The sequence below is a fragment of the Taudactylus pleione genome, unplaced genomic scaffold, assembly GCF_031769625.1.
Source record: "Taudactylus pleione unplaced genomic scaffold, aTauple2 ptg000317l, whole genome shotgun sequence".
Lineage (NCBI taxonomy): Eukaryota > Metazoa > Chordata > Amphibia > Anura > Myobatrachidae > Taudactylus > Taudactylus pleione.
The window spans coordinates 3535529-3556845 of record NW_028284718.1 but is presented as its reverse complement, the minus strand read 5'-3'; the positions used below and the strand labels follow the sequence as shown (position 1 = coordinate 3556845).

At 32.7% G+C, this 21317-nt stretch overlaps 12 non-coding genes across 12 annotated transcripts; all 12 read right to left on the bottom strand.

Moving 5' to 3' along the window:
* Positions 1-488: 488 nt before the first annotated feature.
* TRNAP-UGG (transfer RNA proline (anticodon UGG)) lies at positions 489-560 on the bottom strand. The gene has a single exon. It is a non-coding gene; the product is annotated as a tRNA-Pro (tRNA).
* A 1703-nt stretch (positions 561-2263) lies between these two features.
* TRNAP-UGG (transfer RNA proline (anticodon UGG)) lies at positions 2264-2335 on the bottom strand. Its single transcript has one exon. It is a non-coding gene; the product is annotated as a tRNA-Pro (tRNA).
* A 1703-nt stretch (positions 2336-4038) lies between these two features.
* Positions 4039-4110, bottom strand: TRNAP-UGG (transfer RNA proline (anticodon UGG)). The gene has a single exon. It is a non-coding gene; the product is annotated as a tRNA-Pro (tRNA).
* A 1690-nt stretch (positions 4111-5800) lies between these two features.
* On the bottom strand, positions 5801-5872 carry TRNAP-UGG (transfer RNA proline (anticodon UGG)). Its single transcript has one exon. It is a non-coding gene; the product is annotated as a tRNA-Pro (tRNA).
* A 1702-nt stretch (positions 5873-7574) lies between these two features.
* Positions 7575-7646, bottom strand: TRNAP-UGG (transfer RNA proline (anticodon UGG)). Its single transcript has one exon. It is a non-coding gene; the product is annotated as a tRNA-Pro (tRNA).
* Positions 7647-9348: 1702 nt separating this feature from the next.
* On the bottom strand, positions 9349-9420 carry TRNAP-UGG (transfer RNA proline (anticodon UGG)). Its single transcript has one exon. It is a non-coding gene; the product is annotated as a tRNA-Pro (tRNA).
* Positions 9421-11122: 1702 nt separating this feature from the next.
* Positions 11123-11194, bottom strand: TRNAP-UGG (transfer RNA proline (anticodon UGG)). The gene has a single exon. It is a non-coding gene; the product is annotated as a tRNA-Pro (tRNA).
* A 1702-nt stretch (positions 11195-12896) lies between these two features.
* Positions 12897-12968, bottom strand: TRNAP-UGG (transfer RNA proline (anticodon UGG)). The gene has a single exon. It is a non-coding gene; the product is annotated as a tRNA-Pro (tRNA).
* Positions 12969-14664: 1696 nt separating this feature from the next.
* Positions 14665-14736, bottom strand: TRNAP-UGG (transfer RNA proline (anticodon UGG)). The gene has a single exon. It is a non-coding gene; the product is annotated as a tRNA-Pro (tRNA).
* A 1703-nt stretch (positions 14737-16439) lies between these two features.
* On the bottom strand, positions 16440-16511 carry TRNAP-UGG (transfer RNA proline (anticodon UGG)). The gene has a single exon. It is a non-coding gene; the product is annotated as a tRNA-Pro (tRNA).
* A 1696-nt stretch (positions 16512-18207) lies between these two features.
* TRNAP-UGG (transfer RNA proline (anticodon UGG)) lies at positions 18208-18279 on the bottom strand. The gene has a single exon. It is a non-coding gene; the product is annotated as a tRNA-Pro (tRNA).
* A 1696-nt stretch (positions 18280-19975) lies between these two features.
* TRNAP-UGG (transfer RNA proline (anticodon UGG)) lies at positions 19976-20047 on the bottom strand. The gene has a single exon. It is a non-coding gene; the product is annotated as a tRNA-Pro (tRNA).
* Positions 20048-21317: the final 1270 nt, after the last annotated feature.

Below are 21317 nucleotides of genomic sequence, written 5' to 3'. Positions count from 1 at the left end.
AAGAAAGGCAAAAGAAAACCTTGCACTTTCATTTTTGAACTTTTTGTGTTTCAAAATGAGACTATTCTTTTAAAACATTCAAAGCTATCTAGACAGTAGGGAACCTGCAGTTTTCCTAATATACCACAATACAGTTGAAATTTGAATAAGTATGCTCTTATTTTTAGAACAACTAAAATGTTTCCGTAAGATTCTATTGATAGTTTTCTTTGTGTGCTTATTTGGAAAGTGCAGTGACAAGATTAAAAAATGGCTACACAGTTTGGACTTGTCTGATCGATAAAACCCAAGACTTGTCAAAAGGTATGTGTAAATCATGCATAAATAGAAGAAAGGCAATTGAAAAATGATGAAGGCAAGATTCATAAGTATGTACAAATTCTATTGGGAGTATGGCAAAAACAAAACTCAGTTGATGCTATTGACTTAGCCAATTGAGAAAATCAGATATATATAAACCATGAGATGTACTGTACAAAAGAAATAGAGGGCTCGTCCGGGATTTGAACCCGGGACCTCTCGCACCCAAAGCGAGAATCTTACCCCTAGACCAACGAGCCAACTGAAATAAGTGTGGTTTATTTGATTTCTTTACTGTTTTTATGTGAAAATGGTATTCTTTTAAAGCAGTCACTAATGTATACAAGGAGGAAATATAGCATAAATAAAATGTTTCCTAATAGTCAATATTTTTCTAAGTATACTTGCTTGGAAATTGCTGTGCAAAGTTTTATGATGACCAGCAGAGTTTTTCTGATGGATAAAACCCAAGACATGTCACATGCTATGTGCAGATAAGTATTTACAAATAATTTTAGCAGTTTGACAAAAAACAAAATTCAATTGTGCAAATAAGTAAATCCAATTTATTTTGAGCGTTTTGAAAAAACAACATTCAGTTGAAATTCACTCAGGAAATTGACTTCAATAAGATAATGGAACCATGTCAAAGAATCTGAAAAGTTGGGCTCGTCCTGGATTTGAACCCGGGACCTCTCGCACCCAAAGTGAGAGTCATAGAATCATCAAGTAAACACATTTTGTTTGATTTCTTAACTGTTTTTATGTGAAAATTGTATTATTTTAAAGCAGTCACTAATGTATAAAAGGAGGAAATATTATCATAAATAAAATATTTCCTAATAGTCAATATTTTTCTAAGTATACCTGCTTGGAAATTGCTGTGCAAAGTTTTATGATGCCCAGCAGAGTTTTTCTGATGGATAAAACCCAAGACATGTCACATGCTATGTGCAGGTAAGTAATTACAAATAATTTTAGCAGTTTGACAAAAAACAAAATTCAATTGTGCAAATAAGTAAATCCAATCTATTTTGTGAGTTTTTAAAAAATAATATTCAGTTGAAGATTTTACTCAGGAAATTGACTTCAATAAGATAATGGAACTATGTCAAAGAATCTGAAAATTTGGCATTGTCCATGATTTGAACCCGGGACCTCTCACACCCTAAGCAAGAATCATAACCCTAGACCAACAAGCCACCTACCTGAACATTTTTCTATTGATTTTTCAATTGATTTAAAGAAAATAGCTTTTTGTTTTTAAAAACACCATATACATTTATGTAAAAATGAATTTTTAGAATAAATAAAATATTTCCTTATGGTCCAGTAGATAGTTTTCTAAGTATGCATATAGGAAAAGTGCAGGGACAAGATTTGTGAGTGCCTACAGAGTTTGGACTTCTCTCATGGACGAAGCTAAAGACTTGTCATATGCAATGTACAAATCATGCTTCCAGACACAGAAGAAAGGCAAAAGAAAACCTTGCACTTTCATTTTTGAACTTTTTGTGTTTCAAAATGAGACTATTCTTTTAAAACATTCAAAGCTATCTAGACAGTAGGGAACCTGCAGTTTTCTTAATATACCACAATACAGTTGAAATTTGAATAAGTATGCTCTTATTTTTAGAACAACTAAAATGTTTCCGTTAGATTCTATTGATAGTTTTCTTTGTGTGCTTATTTGGAAAGTGCAAGTGCAGTGACAAGATTTAAAAATGGCTACAGAGTTTGGACTTGTCTGATCGATAAAACCCAAGACTTGTCAAAAGCTATGTGTAAATCATGCATAAATAGAAGAAAGGCAATTGAAAAATGATGAAGGCAAGATTCATAAGTATGTACAAATTCTATTGGGAGTATGGCAAAAACAAAACTCAGTTGATGCTATTGACTTAGCCAATTGAGAAAATCAGATATATATAAACCATGAGATGTACTGTACAAAAGAAATAGAGGGCTCGTCCGGGATTTGAACCCGGGACCTCTCGCACCCAAAGTGAGAATCATACCCCTAGACCAACGAGCCAACTGAAATAAGTGTGGTTTATTTGATTTCTTAACTGTTTTTATGTGAAAATGGTATTCTTTTAAAGCAGTCACTAATGTATACAAGGAGGAAATATTAGCATAAATAAAATGTTTCCTAATAGTCAATATTTTTCTAAGTATACTTGCTTGGAAATTGCTGTGCAAAGTTTTATGATGACCAGCAGAGTTTTTCTGATGGATAAAACCCAAGACATGTCACATGCTATGTGCAGATAAGTACTTACAAATAATTTTAGCAGTTTGACAAAAAACAAAATTCAATTGTGCAAATAAGTAAATCCAATCTATTTTGAGAGTTTTGAAAAAACAACATTCAGTTGAAATTCACTCAGGAAATTGACTTCAATAAGATAATGGAACCATGTCAAAGAATCTGAAAAGTTGGGCTCGTCCAGGATTTGAACCCGGGACCTCTCGCACCCAAAGTGAGAGTCATAGAATCATCAAGTAAACACATTTTATTTGATTTCTTAACTGTTTTTATGTGAAAATTGTATTATTTTAAAGCAGTCACTAATGTATAAAAGGAGGAAATATTATCATAAATAAAATATTTCCTAATAGTCAATATTTTTCTAAGTATACCTGCTTGGAAATTGCTGTGCAAAGTTTTATGATGCCCAGCAGAGTTTTTCTGATGGATAAAACCCAAGACATGTCACATGCTATGTGCAGATAAGTACTTACAAATAATATTAGCAGTTTGACATAAAACAAAATTCAATTCTGCAAATAAGTAAATCCAATCTATTTTGAGAGTTTTGAAAAAACAAAATTCAGTTGAAATTCACTCAGGAAATTGACTTCAATAAGATAATGGAACCATGTCAAAGAATCTGAAAATTTGGGCTCGTCCACGATTTGAACTTGGGACCTCTCGCAACCCTAAGCGAGAATCATAACCCTAGACCAACAAGCCACCTACCTGACCATTTTTCTATTGATTTTTCAATTGATTTAAAGAAAATAGCTTTTTGTTTTTAAAAACACCATATACATTTATGTAAAAATGAATTTGTAGAATAAATAAAATATTTCCTTATGGTCGAGTAGATAGTTTTCTAAGTATGCATATAGGAAAAGTGCAGGGACAAGATTTGTGAGTGCCTACAGAGTTTGGACTTCTCTCATGGACGAAGCTAAAGACTTGTCATATGCAATGTACAAATCATGCTTCCAGACACAGAAGAAAGGCAAAAGAAAACCTTGCACTTTCATTTTTGAACTTTTTGTGTTTCAAAATGAGACTATTCTTTTAAAACATTCAAAGCTATCTAGACAGTAGGGAACCTGCAGTTTTCCTAATATACCACAATACAGTTGAAATTTGAATAAGTATGCTCTTATTTTTAGAACAACTAAAATGTTTCCGTAAGATTCTATTGATAGTTTTCTTTGTGTGCTTATTTGGAAAGTGCAAGTGCAGTGACAAGATTTAAAAATGGCTACAGAGTTTGGACTTGTCTGATCGATAAAACCCAAGACTTGTCAAAAGCTATGTGTAAATCATGCATAAATAGAAGAAAGGCAATTGAAAAATGATGAAGGCAAGATTCATAAGTATGTACAAATTCTATTGGGAGTATGGCAAAAACAAAACTCAGTTGATGCTATTGACTTAGCCAATTGAGAAAATCAGATATATATAAACCATGAGATGTACTGTACAAAAGAAATAGAGGGCTCGTCCGGGATTTGAACCCGGGACCTCTCACACCCAAAGCGAGAATCATACCCCTAGACCAACGAGCCAACTGAAATAATTGTGGTTTATTTGATTTCTTTACTGTTTTTATGTGAAAATGGTATTCTTTTAAAGCAGTCACTAATGTATACAAGGAGGAAATATAGCATAAATAAAATGTTTCCTAATAGTCAATATTTTTCTAAGTATACTTGCTTGGAAATTGTTGTGCAAAGTTTTATGATGACCAGCAGAGTTTTTCTGATGGATAAAACCCAAGACATGTCACATGCTATGTGCAGATAAGGTCTTACAAATAATTTTAGCAGTTTGACAAAAAACAAAATTCAATTGTGCAAATAAGTAAATCCAATTTATTTTGAGAGTTTTGAAAAAACAACATTCAGTTGAAATTCACTCAGGAAATTGACTTCAATAAGATAATGGAACCATGTCAAAGAATCTGAAAAGTTGGGCTCGTCCAGGATTTGAACCCGGGACCTCTCGCACCCAAAGTGAGAGTCATAGAATCATCAAGTAAGCACATTTTGTTTGATTTCTTAACTGTTTTTATGTGAAAATTGTATTATTTTAAAGCAGTCACTAATGTATAAAAAGAGGAAATATTATCATAAATAAAATATTTCCTAATAGTCAATATTTTTCTAAGTATACCTGCTTGGAAATTGCTGTGCAAAGTTTTATGATGCCCAGCAGAGTTTTTCTGATGGATAAAACCCAAGACATGTCACATGCTATGTGCAGATAAGTACTTACAAATAATATTAGCAGTTTGACATAAAACAAAATTCAATTCTGCAAATAAGTAAATCCAATCTATTTTGATTGTTTTGAAAAAACAAAATTCAGTTGAAATTCACTCAGGAAATTGACTTCAATAAGATAATGGAACCATGTCAAAGAATCTGAAAATTTGGGCTCGTCCACGATTTGAACTTGGGACCTCTCGCAACCCTAAGCGAGAATCATAACCCTAGACCAACAAGCCACCTACCTGACCATTTTTCTATTGATTTTTCAATTGATTTAAAGAAAATAGCTTTTTGTTTTTAAAAACACCATATACATTTATGTAAAAATGAATTTGTAGAATAAATAAAATATTTCCTTATGGTCCAGTAGATAGTTTTCTAAGTATGCATATAGGAAAAGTGCAGGGACAAGATTTGTGAGTGCCTACAGAGTTTGGACTTCTCTCATGGACGAAGCTAAAGACTTGTCATATGCAATGTACAAATCATGCTTCCAGACACAGAAGAAAGGCAAAAGAAAACCTTGCACTTTCATTTTTGAACTTTTTGTGTTTCAAAATGAGACTATTCTTTTAAAACATTCAAAGCTATCTAGACAGTAGGGAACCTGCAGTTTTCCTAATATACCACAATACAGTTGAAATTTGAATAAGTATGCTCTTATTTTTAGAACAACTAAAATGTTTCCGTAAGATTCTATTGATAGTTTTCTTTGTGTGCTTATTTGGAAAGTGCAAGTGCAGTGACAAGATTTAAAAATGGCTACAGAGTTTGGACTTGTCTGATCGATAAAACCCAAGACTTGTCAAAAGCTATGTGTAAATCATGCATAAATAGAAGAAAGGCAATTGAAAAATGATGAAGGCAAGATTCATAAGTATGTACAAATTCTATTGGGAGTATGGCAAAAACAAAACTCAGTTGATGCTATTGACTTAGCCAATTGAGAAAATCAGATATATATGTACTGTACAAAAGAAATAGAGGGCTCGTCCGGGATTTGAACCCGGGACCTCTCGCACCCAAAGCGAGAATCACACCCCTAGACCAACGAGCCAACTGAAATAAGTGTGGTTTATTTGATTTCTTTACTGTTTTTATGTGAAAATGGTATTCTTTTAAAGCAGTCACTAATGTATACAAGGAGGAAATATAGCATAAATAAAATGTTTCCTAATAGTCAATATTTTTCTAAGTATACTTGCTTGGAAATTGCTGTGCAAAGTTTTATGATGACCAGCAGAGTTTTTCTGATGGATAAAACCCAAGACATGTCACATGCTATGTGCAGATAAGTACTTACAAATAATTTTAGCAGTTTGACAAAAAACAAAATTCAATTGTGCAAATAAGTAAATCCAATCTATTTTGAGAGTTTTGAAAAAACAACATTCAGTTGAAATTCACTCAGGAAATTGACTTCAATAAGATAATGGAACCATGTCAAAGAATCTGAAAAGTTGGGCTCGTCCAGGATTTGAACCCGGGACCTCTCGCACCCAAAGTGAGAGTCATAGAATCATCAAGTAAGCACATTTTGTTTGATTTCTTAACTGTTTTTATGTGAAAATTGTATTATTTTAAAGCAGTCACTAATGTATAAAAGGAGGAAATATTATCATAAATAAAATATTTCCTAATAGTCAATATTTTTCTAAGTATACCTGCTTGGAAATTGCTGTGCAAAGTTTTATGATGCCCAGCAGAGTTTTTCTGATGGATAAAACCCAAGACATGTCACATGCTATGTGCAGATAAGTACTTACAAATAATATTAGCAGTTTGACATAAAACAAAATTCAATTCTGCAAATAAGTAAATCCAATCTATTTTGAGAGTTTTGAAAAAACAAAATTCAGTTGAAATTCACTCAGGAAATTGACTTCAATAAGATAATGGAACCATGTCAAAGAATCTGAAAATTTGGGCTCGGCCACGATTTGAACTTGGGACCTCTCGCAACCCTAAGCGAGAATCATAACCCTAGACCAACAAGCCACCTACCTGACCATTTTTCTATTGATTTTTCAATTGATTTAAAGAAAATAGCTTTTTGTTTTTAAAAACACCATATACATTTATGTAAAAATGAATTTGTAGAATAAATAAAATATTTCCTTATGGTCCAGTAGATAGTTTTCTAAGTATGCATATAGGAAAAGTGCAGGGACAAGATTTGTGAGTGCCTACAGAGTTTGGACTTCTCTCATGGACGAAGCTAAAGACTTGTCATATGCAATGTACAAATCATGCTTCCAGACACAGAAGAAAGGCAAAAGAAAACCTTGCACTTTCATTTTTGAACTTTTTGTGTTTCAAAATGAGACTATTCTTTTAAAACATTCAAAGCTATCTAGACAGTAGGGAACCTGCAGTTTTCCTAATATACCACAATACAGTTGAAATTTGAATAAGTATGCTCTTATTTTTAGAACAACTAAAATGTTTCCGTAAGATTCTATTGATAGTTTTCTTTGTGTGCTTATTTGGAAAGTGCAAGTGCAGTGACAAGATTTAAAAATGGCTACAGAGTTTGGACTTGTCTGATCGATAAAACCCAAGACTTGTCAAAAGCTATGTGTAAATCATGCATAAATAGAAGAAAGGCAATTGAAAAATGATGAAGGCAAGATTCATAAGTATGTACAAATTCTATTGGGAGTATGGCAAAAACAAAACTCAGTTGATGCTATTGACTTAGCCAATTGAGAAAATCAGATATATATAAACCATGAGATGTACTGTACAAAAGAAATAGAGGGCTCGTCCGGGATTTGAACCCGGGACCTCTCGCACCCAAAGCGAGAATCATACCCCTAGACCAACGAGCCAACTGAAATAAGTGTGGTTTATTTGATTTCTTTACTGTTTTTATGTGAAAATGGTATTCTTTTAAAGCAGTCACTAATGTATACAAGGAGGAAATATAGCATAAATAAAATGTTTCCTAATAGTCAATATTTTTCTAAGTATACTTGCTTGGAAATTGTTGTGCAAAGTTTTATGATGACCAGCAGAGTTTTTCTGATGGATAAAACCCAAGACATGTCACATGCTATGTGCAGATAAGTTCTTACAAATAATTTTAGCAGTTTGACAAAAAACAAAATTCAATTGTGCAAATAAGTAAATCCAATTTATTTTGAGAGTTTTGAAAAAACAACATTCAGTTGAAATTCACTCAGGAAATTGACTTCAATAAGATAATGGAACCATGTCAAAGAATCTGAAAAGTTGGGCTCGTCCAGGATTTGAACCCGGGACCTCTCGCACCCAAAGTGAGAGTCATAGAATCATCAAGTAAGCACATTTTGTTTGATTTCTTAACTGTTTTTATGTGAAAATTGTATTATTTTAAAGCAGTCACTAATGTATAAAAAGAGGAAATATTATCATAAATAAAATATTTCCTAATAGTCAATATTTTTCTAAGTATACCTGCTTGGAAATTGCTGTGCAAAGTTTTATGATGCCCAGCAGAGTTTTTCTGATGGATAAAACCCAAGACATGTCACATGCTATGTGCAGATAAGTACTTACAAATAATATTAGCAGTTTGACATAAAACAAAATTCAATTCTGCAAATAAGTAAATCCAATCTATTTTGATTGTTTTGAAAAAACAAAATTCAGTTGAAATTCACTCAGGAAATTGACTTCAATAAGATAATGGAACCATGTCAAAGAATCTGAAAATTTGGGCTCGTCCACGATTTGAACTTGGGACCTCTCGCAACCCTAAGCGAGAATCATAACCCTAGACCAACAAGCCACCTACCTGACCATTTTTCTATTGATTTTTCAATTGATTTAAAGAAAATAGCTTTTTGTTTTTAAAAACACCATATACATTTATGTAAAAATGAATTTGTAGAATAAATAAAATATTTCCTTATGGTCCAGTAGATAGTTTTCTAAGTATGCATATAGGAAAAGTGCAGGGACAAGATTTGTGAGTGCCTACAGAGTTTGGACTTCTCTCATGGACGAAGCTAAAGACTTGTCATATGCAATGTACAAATCATGCTTCCAGACACAGAAGAAAGGCAAAAGAAAACCTTGCACTTTCATTTTTGAACTTTTTGTGTTTCAAAATGAGACTATTCTTTTAAAACATTCAAAGCTATCTAGACAGTAGGGAACCTGCAGTTTTCCTAATATACCACAATACAGTTGAAATTTGAATAAGTATGCTCTTATTTTTAGAACAACTAAAATGTTTCCGTAAGATTCTATTGATAGTTTTCTTTGTGTGCTTATTTGGAAAGTGCAAGTGCAGTGACAAGATTTAAAAATGGCTACAGAGTTTGGACTTGTCTGATCGATAAAACCCAAGACTTGTCAAAAGCTATGTGTAAATCATGCATAAATAGAAGAAAGGCAATTGAAAAATGATGAAGGCAAGATTCATAAGTATGTACAAATTCTATTGGGAGTATGGCAAAAACAAAACTCAGTTGATGCTATTGACTTAGCCAATTGAGAAAATCAGATATATATAAACCATGAGATGTACTGTACAAAAGAAATAGAGGGCTCGTCCGGGATTTGAACCCGGGACCTCTCGCACCCAAAGCGAGAATCACACCCCTAGACCAACGAGCCAACTGAAATAAGTGTGGTTTATTTGATTTCTTTACTGTTTTTATGTGAAAATGGTATTCTTTTAAAGCAGTCACTAATGTATACAAGGAGGAAATATAGCATAAATAAAATGTTTCCTAATAGTCAATATTTTTCTAAGTATACTTGCTTGGAAATTGCTGTGCAAAGTTTTATGATGACCAGCAGAGTTTTTCTGATGGATAAAACCCAAGACATGTCACATGCTATGTGCAGATAAGTACTTACAAATAATTTTAGCAGTTTGACAAAAAACAAAATTCAATTGTGCAAATAAGTAAATCCAATCTATTTTGAGAGTTTTGAAAAAACAACATTCAGTTGAAATTCACTCAGGAAATTGACTTCAATAAGATAATGGAACCATGTCAAAGAATCTGAAAAGTTGGGCTCGTCCAGGATTTGAACCCGGGACCTCTCGCACCCAAAGTGAGAGTCATAGAATCATCAAGTAAGCACATTTTGTTTGATTTCTTAACTGTTTTTATGTGAAAATTGTATTATTTTAAAGCAGTCACTAATGTATAAAAATAGGAAATATTATCATAAATAAAATATTTCCTAATAGTCAATATTTTTCTAAGTATACCTGCTTGGAAATTGCTGTGCAAAGTTTTATGATGCCCAGCAGAGTTTTTCTGATGGATAAAACCCAAGACATGTCACATGCTATGTGCAGATAAGTACTTACAAATAATATTAGCAGTTTGACATAAAACAAAATTCAATTCTGCAAATAAGTAAATCCAATCTATTTTGAGAGTTTTGAAAAAACAAAATTCAGTTGAAATTCACTCAGGAAATTGACTTCAATAAGATAATGGAACCATGTCAAAGAATCTGAAAATTTGGGCTCGGCCACGATTTGAACTTGGGACCTCTCGCAACCCTAAGCGAGAATCATAACCCTAGACCAACAAGCCACCTACCTGACCATTTTTCTATTGATTTTTCAATTGATTTAAAGAAAATAGCTTTTTGTTTTTAAAAACACCATATACATTTATGTAAAAATGAATTTGTAGAATAAATAAAATATTTCCTTATGGTCCAGTAGATAGTTTTCTAAGTATGCATATAGGAAAAGTGCAGGGACAAGATTTGTGAGTGCCTACAGAGTTTGGACTTCTCTCATGGACGAAGCTAAAGACTTGTCATATGCAATGTACAAATCATGCTTCCAGACACAGAAGAAAGGCAAAAGAAAACCTTGCACTTTCATTTTTGAACTTTTTGTGTTTCAAAATGAGACTATTCTTTTAAAACATTCAAAGCTATCTAGACAGTAGGGAACCTGCAGTTTTCCTAATATACCACAATACAGTTGAAATTTGAATAAGTATGCTCTTATTTTTAGAACAACTAAAATGTTTCCGTAAGATTCTATTGATAGTTTTCTTTGTGTGCTTATTTGGAAAGTGCAAGTGCAGTGACAAGATTTAAAAATGGCTACAGAGTTTGGACTTGTCTGATCGATAAAACCCAAGACTTGTCAAAAGCTATGTGTAAATCATGCATAAATAGAAGAAAGGCAATTGAAAAATGATGAAGGCAAGATTCATAAGTATGTACAAATTCTATTGGGAGTATGGCAAAAACAAAACTCAGTTGATGCTATTGACTTAGCCAATTGAGAAAATCAGATATATATAAACCATGAGATGTACTGTACAAAAGAAATAGAGGGCTCGTCCGGGATTTGAACCCGGGACCTCTCGCACCCAAAGCGAGAATCATACCCCTAGACCAACGAGCCAACTGAAATAAGTATGGTTTATTTGATTTCTTTACTGTTTTTATGTGAAAATGGTATTCTTTTAAAGCAGTCACTAATGTATACAAGGAGGAAATATAGCATAAATAAAATGTTTCCTAATAGTCAATATTTTTCTAAGTATACTTGCTTGGAAATTGTTGTGCAAAGTTTTATGATGACCAGCAGAGTTTTTCTGATGGATAAAACCCAAGACATGTCACATGCTATGTGCAGATAAGTTCTTACAAATAATTTTAGCAGTTTGACAAAAAACAAAATTCAATTGTGCAAATAAGTAAATCCAATTTATTTTGAGAGTTTTGAAAAAACAACATTCAGTTGAAATTCACTCAGGAAATTGACTTCAATAAGATAATGGAACCATGTCAAAGAATCTGAAAAGTTGGGCTCGTCCAGGATTTGAACCCGGGACCTCTCGCACCCAAAGTGAGAGTCATAGAATCATCAAGTAAGCACATTTTGTTTGATTTCTTAACTGTTTTTATGTGAAAATTGTATTATTTTAAAGCAGTCACTAATGTATAAAAAGAGGAAATATTATCATAAATAAAATATTTCCTAATAGTCAATATTTTTCTAAGTATACCTGCTTGGAAATTGCTGTGCAAAGTTTTATGATGCCCAGCAGAGTTTTTCTGATGGATAAAACCCAAGACATGTCACATGCTATGTGCAGATAAGTACTTACAAATAATATTAGCAGTTTGACATAAAACAAAATTCAATTCTGCAAATAAGTAAATCCAATCTATTTTGATTGTTTTGAAAAAACAAAATTCAGTTGAAATTCACTCAGGAAATTGACTTCAATAAGATAATGGAACCATGTCAAAGAATCTGAAAATTTGGGCTCGTCCACGATTTGAACTTGGGACCTCTCGCAACCCTAAGCGAGAATCATAACCCTAGACCAACAAGCCACCTACCTGACCATTTTTCTATTGATTTTTCAATTGATTTAAAGAAAATAGCTTTTTGTTTTTAAAAACACCATATACATTTATGTAAAAATGAATTTGTAGAATAAATAAAATATTTCCTTATGGTCCAGTAGATAGTTTTCTAAGTATGCATATAGGAAAAGTGCAGGGACAAGATTTGTGAGTGCCTACAGAGTTTGGACTTCTCTCATGGACGAAGCTAAAGACTTGTCATATGCAATGTACAAATCATGCTTCCAGACACAGAAGAAAGGCAAAAGAAAACCTTGCACTTTCATTTTTGAACTTTTTGTGTTTCAAAATGAGACTATTCTTTTAAAACATTCAAAGCTATCTAGACAGTAGGGAACCTGCAGTTTTCCTAATATACCACAATACAGTTGAAATTTGAATAAGTATGCTCTTATTTTTAGAACAACTAAAATGTTTCCGTAAGATTCTATTGATAGTTTTCTTTGTGTGCTTATTTGGAAAGTGCAAGTGCAGTGACAAGATTTAAAAATGGCTACAGAGTTTGGACTTGTCTGATCGATAAAACCCAAGACTTGTCAAAAGCTATGTGTAAATCATGCATAAATAGAAGAAAGGCAATTGAAAAATGATGAAGGCAAGATTCATAAGTATGTACAAATTCTATTGGGAGTATGGCAAAAACAAAACTCAGTTGATGCTATTGACTTAGCCAATTGAGAAAATCAGATATATATAAACCATGAGATGTACTGTACAAAAGAAATAGAGGGCTCGTCCGGGATTTGAACCCGGGACCTCTCGCACCCAAAGCGAGAATCATACCCCTAGACCAACGAGCCAACTGAAATAAGTATGGTTTATTTGATTTCTTTACTGTTTTTATGTGAAAATGGTATTCTTTTAAAGCAGTCACTAATGTATACAAGGAGGAAATATAGCATAAATAAAATGTTTCCTAATAGTCAATATTTTTCTAAGTATACTTGCTTGGAAATTGTTGTGCAAAGTTTTATGATGACCAGCAGAGTTTTTCTGATGGATAAAACCCAAGACATGTCACATGCTATGTGCAGATAAGTTCTTACAAATAATTTTAGCAGTTTGACAAAAAACAAAATTCAATTGTGCAAATAAGTAAATCCAATTTATTTTGAGAGTTTTGAAAAAACAACATTCAGTTGAAATTCACTCAGGAAATTGACTTCAATAAGATAATGGAACCATGTCAAAGAATCTGAAAAGTTGGGCTCGTCCAGGATTTGAACCCGGGACCTCTCGCACCCAAAGTGAGAGTCATAGAATCATCAAGTAAGCACATTTTGTTTGATTTCTTAACTGTTTTTATGTGAAAATTGTATTATTTTAAAGCAGTCACTAATGTATAAAAAGAGGAAATATTATCATAAATAAAATATTTCCTAATAGTCAATATTTTTCTAAGTATACCTGCTTGGAAATTGCTGTGCAAAGTTTTATGATGCCCAGCAGAGTTTTTCTGATGGATAAAACCCAAGACATGTCACATGCTATGTGCAGATAAGTACTTACAAATAATATTAGCAGTTTGACATAAAACAAAATTCAATTCTGCAAATAAGTAAATCCAATCTATTTTGAGAGTTTTGAAAAAACAAAATTCAGTTGAAATTCTCTCAGGAAATTGACTTCAATAAGATAATGGAACCATGTCAAAGAATCTGAAAATTTGGGGTCGTCCACGATTTGAACCTGGGACCTCTCGCAACCCTAAGCGAGAATCATAACCCTAGACCAACAAGCCACCTACCTGACCATTTTTCTATTGATTTTTCAATTGATTTAAAGAAAATAGCTTTTTGTTTTTAAAAACACCATATACATTTATGTAAAAATGAATTTGTAGAATAAATAAAATATTTCCTTATGGTCCAGTAGATAGTTTTCTAAGTATGCATATAGGAAAAGTGCAGGGACAAGATTTGTGAGTGCCTACAGAGTTTGGACTTCTCTCATGGACGAAGCTAAAGACTTGTCATATGCAATGTACAAATCATGCTTCCAGACACAGAAAAAAGGCAAAAGAAAACCTTGCACTTTCATTTTTGAACTTTTTGCATTTCAAAATGAGACTATTCTTTTAAAACATTCAAAGCTATCTAGACAGTAGGGAACCTGCAGTTTTCCTAATATACCACAATACAGTTGAAATTTGAATAAGTATGCTCTTATTTTTAGAACAACTAAAATGTTTCCGTAAGATTCTATTGATAGTTTTCTTTGTGTGCTTATTTGGAAAGTGCAGTGACAAGATTTAAAAATGGCTACAGAGTTTGGACTTGTCTGATCGATAAAACCCAAGACTTGTCAAAAGCTATGTGTAAATCATGCATAAATAGAAGAAAGGCAATTGAAAAATGATGAAGGCAAGATTCATAAGTATGTACAAATTCTATTGGGAGTATGGCAAAAACAAAACTCAGTTGATGCTATTGACTTAGCCAATTGAGAAAATCAGATATATATAAACCATGAGATGTACTGTACAAAAGAAATAGAGGGCTCGTCCGGGATTTGAACCCAGGACCTCTCGCACCCAAAGCGAGAATCATACCCCTAGACCAACGAGCCAACTGAAATAAGTCTGGTTTATTTGATTTTTTAACTGTTTTTATGTGAAAATGGTATTCTTTTAAAGCAGTCACTAATGTATACAAGGAGGAAATATTAGCATAAATAAAATGTTTCCTAATAGTCAATATTTTTCTAAGTATACTTGCTTGGAAATTGCTGTGCAAAGTTTTATGATGACCAGCAGAGTTTTTCTGATGGATAAAACCCAAGACATGTCACATGCTATGTGCAGATAAGTTCTTACAAATAATTTTAGCAGTTTGACAAAAAACAAAATTCAATTGTGCAAATAAGTAAATCCAATTTATTTTGAGAGTTTTGAAAAAACAACATTCAGTTGAAATTCACTCAGGAAATTGACTTCAATAAGATAATGGAACCATGTCAAAGAATCTGAAAAGTTGGGCTCGTCCAGGATTTGAACCCGGGACCTCTCGCACCCAAAGTGAGAGTCATAGAAACATCAAGTAAGCACATTTTATTTGATTTCTTAACTGTTTTTATGTGAAAATTGTATTATTTTAAAGCAGTCACTAATGTATAAAAGGAGGAAATATTATCATAAATAAAATATTTCCTAATAGTCAATATTTTTCTAAGTATACCTGCTTGGAAATTGCTGTGCAAAGTTTTATGATGCCCAGCAGAGTTTTTCTGATGGATAAAACCCAAGACATGTCACATGCTATGTGCAGATAAGTACTTACAAATAATATTAGCAGTTTGACATAAAACAAAATTCAATTCTGCAAATAAGTAAATCCAATCTATTTTGAGAGTTTTGAAAAAACAAAATTCAGTTGAAATTCACTCAGGAAATTGACTTCAATAAGATAATGGAACCATGTCAAAGAATCTGAAAATTTGGGCTCGTCCACGATTTGAACTTCGGACCTCTCGCAACCCTTAGCGAGAATCATAACCCTAGACCAACAAGCCACCTACCTGACCATTTTTCTATTGATTTTTCAATTGATTTAAAGAAAATAGCTTTTTGTTTTTAAAAACACCATATACATTTATGTAAAAATGAATTTGTAGAATAAATAAAATATTTCCTTATGGTCCAGTAGATAGTTTTCTAAGTATGCATATAGGAAAAGTGCAGGGACAAGATTTGTGAGTGCCTACAGAGTTTGGACTTCTCTCATGGACGAAGCTAAAGACTTGTCATATGCAATGTACAAATCATGCTTCCAGACACAGAAGAAAGGCAAAAGAAAACCTTGCACTTTCATTTTTGAACTTTTTGTGTTTCAAAATGAGACTATTCTTTTAAAACATTCAAAGCTATCTAGACAGTAGGGAACCTGCAGTTTTCCTAATATACCACAATACAGTTGAAATTTGAATAAGTATGCTCTTATTTTTAGAACAACTAAAATGTTTCCGTAAGATTCTATTGATAGTTTTCTTTGTGTGCTTATTTGGAAAGTGCAAGTGCAGTGACAAGATTTAAAAATGGCTACAGAGTTTGGACTTGTCTGATCGATAAAACCCAAGACTTGTCAAAAGCTATGTGTAAATCATGCATAAATAGAAGAAAGGCAATTGAAAAATGATGAAGGCAAGATTCATAAGTATGTACAAATTCTATTGGGAGTATGGCAAAAACAAAACTCAGTTGATGCTATTGACTTAGCCAATTGAGAAAATCAGATATATATAAACCATGAGATGTACTGTACAAAAGAAATAGAGGGCTCGTCCGGGATTTGAACCCGGGACCTCTCGCACCCAAAGTGAGAATCATACCCCTAGACCAACGAGCCAACTGAAATAAGTGTGGTTTATTTGATTTCTTTACTGTTTTTATGTGAAAATGGTATTCTTTTAAAGCAGTCACTAATGTATACAAGGAGGAAATATAGCATAAATAAAATGTTTCCTAATAGTCAATATTTTTCTAAGTATACTTGCTTGGAAATTGCTGTGCAAAGTTTTATGATGACCAGCAGAGTTTTTCTGATGGATAAATCCCAAGACATGTCACATGCTATGTGCAGATAAGTTCTTACAAATAATTTTAGCAGTTTGACAAAAAACAAAATTCAATTGTGCAAATAAGTAAATCCAATTTATTTTGAGAGTTTTGAAAAAACAACATTCAGTTGAAATTCACTCAGGAAATTGACTTCAATAAGATAATGGAACCATGTCAAAGAATCTGAAAAGTTGGGCTCATCCAGGATTTGAACCTGGGACCTCTCGCACCCAAAGTGAGAGTCATAGAATCATCAAGTAAGCACATTTTGTTTGATTTCTTAACTGTTTTTATGTGAAAATTGTATTATTTTAAAGCAGTCACTAATGTATAAAAATAGGAAATATTATCATAAATAAAATATTTCCTAATAGTCAATATTTTTCTAAGTATACCTGCTTGGAAATTGCTGTGCAAAGTTTTATGATGCCCAGCAGAGTTTTTCTGATGGATAAAACCCAAGACATGTCACATGCTATGTGCAGATAAGTACTTACAAATAATATTAGCAGTTTGACATAACACAAAATTCAATTCTGCAAATAAGTAAATCCAATCTATTTTGAGAGTTTTGAAAAAACAAAATTCAGTTGAAATTCTCTCAGGAAATTGACTTCAATAAGATAATGGAACCATGTCAAAGAATCTGAAAATTTGGGGTTGTCCACGATTTGAACCTGGGACCTCTCGCAACCCTAAGCGAGAATCATAACCCTAGACCAACAAGCCACCTACCTGACCATTTTTCTATTGATTTTTCAATTGATTTAAAGAAAATAGCTTTTTGTTTTTAAAAACACCATATACATTTATGTAAAAATGAATTTGTAGAATAAATAAAATATTTCCTTATGGTCCAGTAGATAGTTTTCTAAGTATGCATATAGGAAAAGTGCAGGGACAAGATTTGTGAGTGCCTACAGAGTTTGGACTTCTCTCATGGACGAAGCTAAAGACTTGTCATATGCAATGTACAAATCATGCTTCCAGACACAGAAGAAAGGCAAAAGAAAACCTTGCACTTTCATTTTTGAACTTTTTGTGTTTCAAAATGAGACTATTCTTTTAAAACATTCAAAGCTATCTAGACAGTAGGGAACCTGCAGTTTTCCTAATATACCACAATACAGTTGAAATTTGAATAAGTATGCTCTTATTTTTAGAACAACTAAAATGTTTCCGTAAGATTCTATTGATAGTTTTCTTTGTGTGCTTATTTGGAAAGTGCAGTGACAAGATTTAAAAATGGCTACAGAGTTTGGACTTGTCTGATCGATAAAACCCAAGACTTGTCAAAAGCTATGTGTAAATCATGCATAAATAGAAGAAAGGCAATTGAAAAATGATGAAGGCAAGATTCATAAGTATGTACAAATTCTATTGGGAGTATGGCAAAAACAAAACTCAGTTGATGCTATTGACTTAGCCAATTGAGAAAATCAGATATATATAAACCATGAGATGTACTGTACAAAAGAAATAGAGGGCTCGTCCGGGATTTGAACCCGGGACCTCTCGCACCCAAAGCGAGAATCATACCCCTAGACCAACGAGCCAACTGAAATAAGTGTGGTTTATTTGATTTCTTTACTGTTTTTATGTGAAAATGGTATTCTTTTAAAGCAGTCACTAATGTATACAAGGAGGAAATATAGCATAAATAAAATGTTTCCTAATAGTCAATATTTTTCTAAATATACTTGCTTGGAAATTGCTGTGCAAAGTTTTATGATGACCAGCAGAGTTTTTCTGATGGATAAATCCCAAGACATGTCACATGCTATGTGCAGATAAGTTCTTACAAATAATTTTAGCAGTTTGACAAAAAACAAAATTCAATTGTGCAAATAAGTAAATCCAATTTATTTTGAGAGTTTTGAAAAAACAACATTCAGTTGAAATTCACCCAGGAAATTGACTTCAATTAGATAATGGAACCATGTCAAAGAATCTGAAAAGTTGGGCTCATCCAGGATTTGAACCTGGGACCTCTCGCACCCAAAGTGAGAGTCATAGAATCATCAAGTAAGCACATTTTGTTTGATTTCTTAACTGTTTTTATGTGAAAATTGTATTATTTTAAAGCAGTCACTAATGTATAAAAATAGGAAATATTATCATAAATAAAATATTTCCTAATAGTCAATATTTTTCTAAGTATACCTGCTTGGAAATTGCTGTGCAAAGTTTTATGATGCCCAGCAGAGTTTTTCTGATGGATAAAACCCAAGACATGTCACATGCTATGTGCAGATAAGTACTTACAAATAATATTAGCAGTTTGACATAACACAAAATTCAATTCTGCAAATAAGTAAATCCAATCTATTTTGAGAGTTTTGAAAAAACAAAATTCAGTTGAAATTCTCTCAGGAAATTGACTTCAATAAGATAATGGAACCATGTCAAAGAATCTGAAAATTTGGGGTTGTCCACGATTTGAACCTGGGACCTCTCGCAACCCTAAGCGAGAATCATAACCCTAGACCAACAAGCCACCTACCTGACCATTTTTCTATTGATTTTTCAATTGATTTAAAGAAAATAGCTTTTTGTTTTTAAAAACACCATATACATTTATGTAAAAATGAATTTGTAGAATAAATAAAATATTTCCTTATGGTCCAGTAGATAGTTTTCTAAGTATGCATATAGGAAAAGTGCAGGGACAAGATTTGTGAGTGCCTACAGAGTTTGGACTTCTCTCATGGACGAAGCTAAAGACTTGTCATATGCAATGTACAAATCATGCTTCCAGACACAGAAGAAAGGCAAAAGAAAACCTTGCACTTTCATTTTTGAACTTTTTGCATTTCAAAATGAGACTATTCTTTTAAAACATTCAAAGCTATCTAGACAGTAGGGAACCTGCAGTTTTCCTAATATACCACAATACAGTTGAAATTTGAATAAGTATGCTCTTATTTTTAGAACAACTAAAATGTTTCCGTAAGATTCTATTGATAGTTTTCTTTGTGTGCTTATTTGGAAAGTGCAGTGACAAGATTTAAAAATGGCTACACAGTTTGGACTTGTCTGATCAATAAAACCCAAGACTTGTCAAAAGCTATGTGTAAATCATGCATAAATAGAAGAAAGGCAATTGAAAAATGATGAAGGCAAGATTCATAAGTATGTACAAATTCTATTGGGAGTATGGCAAAAACAAAACTCAGTTGATGCTATTGACTTAGCCAATTGAGAAAATCAGATATATATAAACCATGAGATGTACTGTACAAAAGAAATAGAGGGCTCGTCCGGGATTTGAACCCGGGACCTCTCGCACCCAAAGCGAGAATCATACCCCTAGACCAACGAGCCAACTGAAATAAGTGTGGTTTATTTGATTTTTTAACTGTTTTTATGTGAAAATGGTATTCTTTTAAAGCAGTCACTAATGTATACAAGGAGGAAATATTAGCATAAATAAAATGTTTCCTAATAGTCAATATTTTTCTAAGTATACTTGCTTGGAAATTGCTGTGCAAAGTTTTATGATGACCAGCAGAGTTTTTCTGATGGATAAAACCCAAGACATGTCACATGCTATGTGCAGATAAGTACTTACAAATAATTTTAGCAGTTTGACAAAAAACAAAATTCAATTGTGCAAATAAGTAAATCCAATCTATTTTGAGAGTTTTGAAAAAACAACATTCAGTTGAAATTCACTCAGGAAATTGACTTCAATAAGATAATGGAACCATGTCAAAGAATCTGAAAAGTTGGGCTCGTCCAGGATTTGAACCCGGGACCTCTCGCACCCAAAGTGAGAGTCATAGAATCATCAAGAAAGCACATTTTATTTGATTTCTTAACTGTTTTTATGTGAAAATTGTATTATTTTAAAGCAGTCACTAAAGTATAAAAGGAGGAAATATTATCATAAATAAAATATTTCCTAATTGTCAATATTTTTCTAAGTATACCTGCTTGGAAATTGCTGTGCAAAGTTTTATGATGCCCAGCAGAGTTTTTCTGATGGATAAAACCCAAGACATGTCACATGCTATGTGCAGATAAGTACTTACAAATAATATTAGCAGTTTGACATAAAACAAAATTCAATTCTGCAAATAAGTAAATCCAATCTATTTTGAGAGTTTTGAAAAAACAAAATTCAGTTGAAATTCACTCAGGAAATTGACTTCAATAAGATAATGGAACCATGTCAAAGAATCTGAAAATTTGGGCTCGTCCACGATTTGAACTTGGGACCTCTCGCAACCCTAAGCGAGAATCATAACCCTAGACCAACAAGCCACCTACCTGACCATTTTTCTATTGATTTTTCAATTGATTTAAAGAAAATAGCTTTTTGTTTTTAAAAACACCATATACATTTATGTAAAAATGAATTTGTAGAATAAATAAAATATTTCCTTATGGTCGAGTAGATAGTTTTCTAAGTATGCATATAGGAAAAGTGCAGGGACAAGATTTGTGAGTGCGTACAGAGTTTGGACTTCTCTCATGGACGAAGCTAAAGACTTGTCATATGCAATGTACAAATCATGCTTCCAGACACAGAAGAAAGGCAAAAGAAAACCTTGCACTTTCATTTTTGAACTTTTTGTGTTTCAAAATGAGA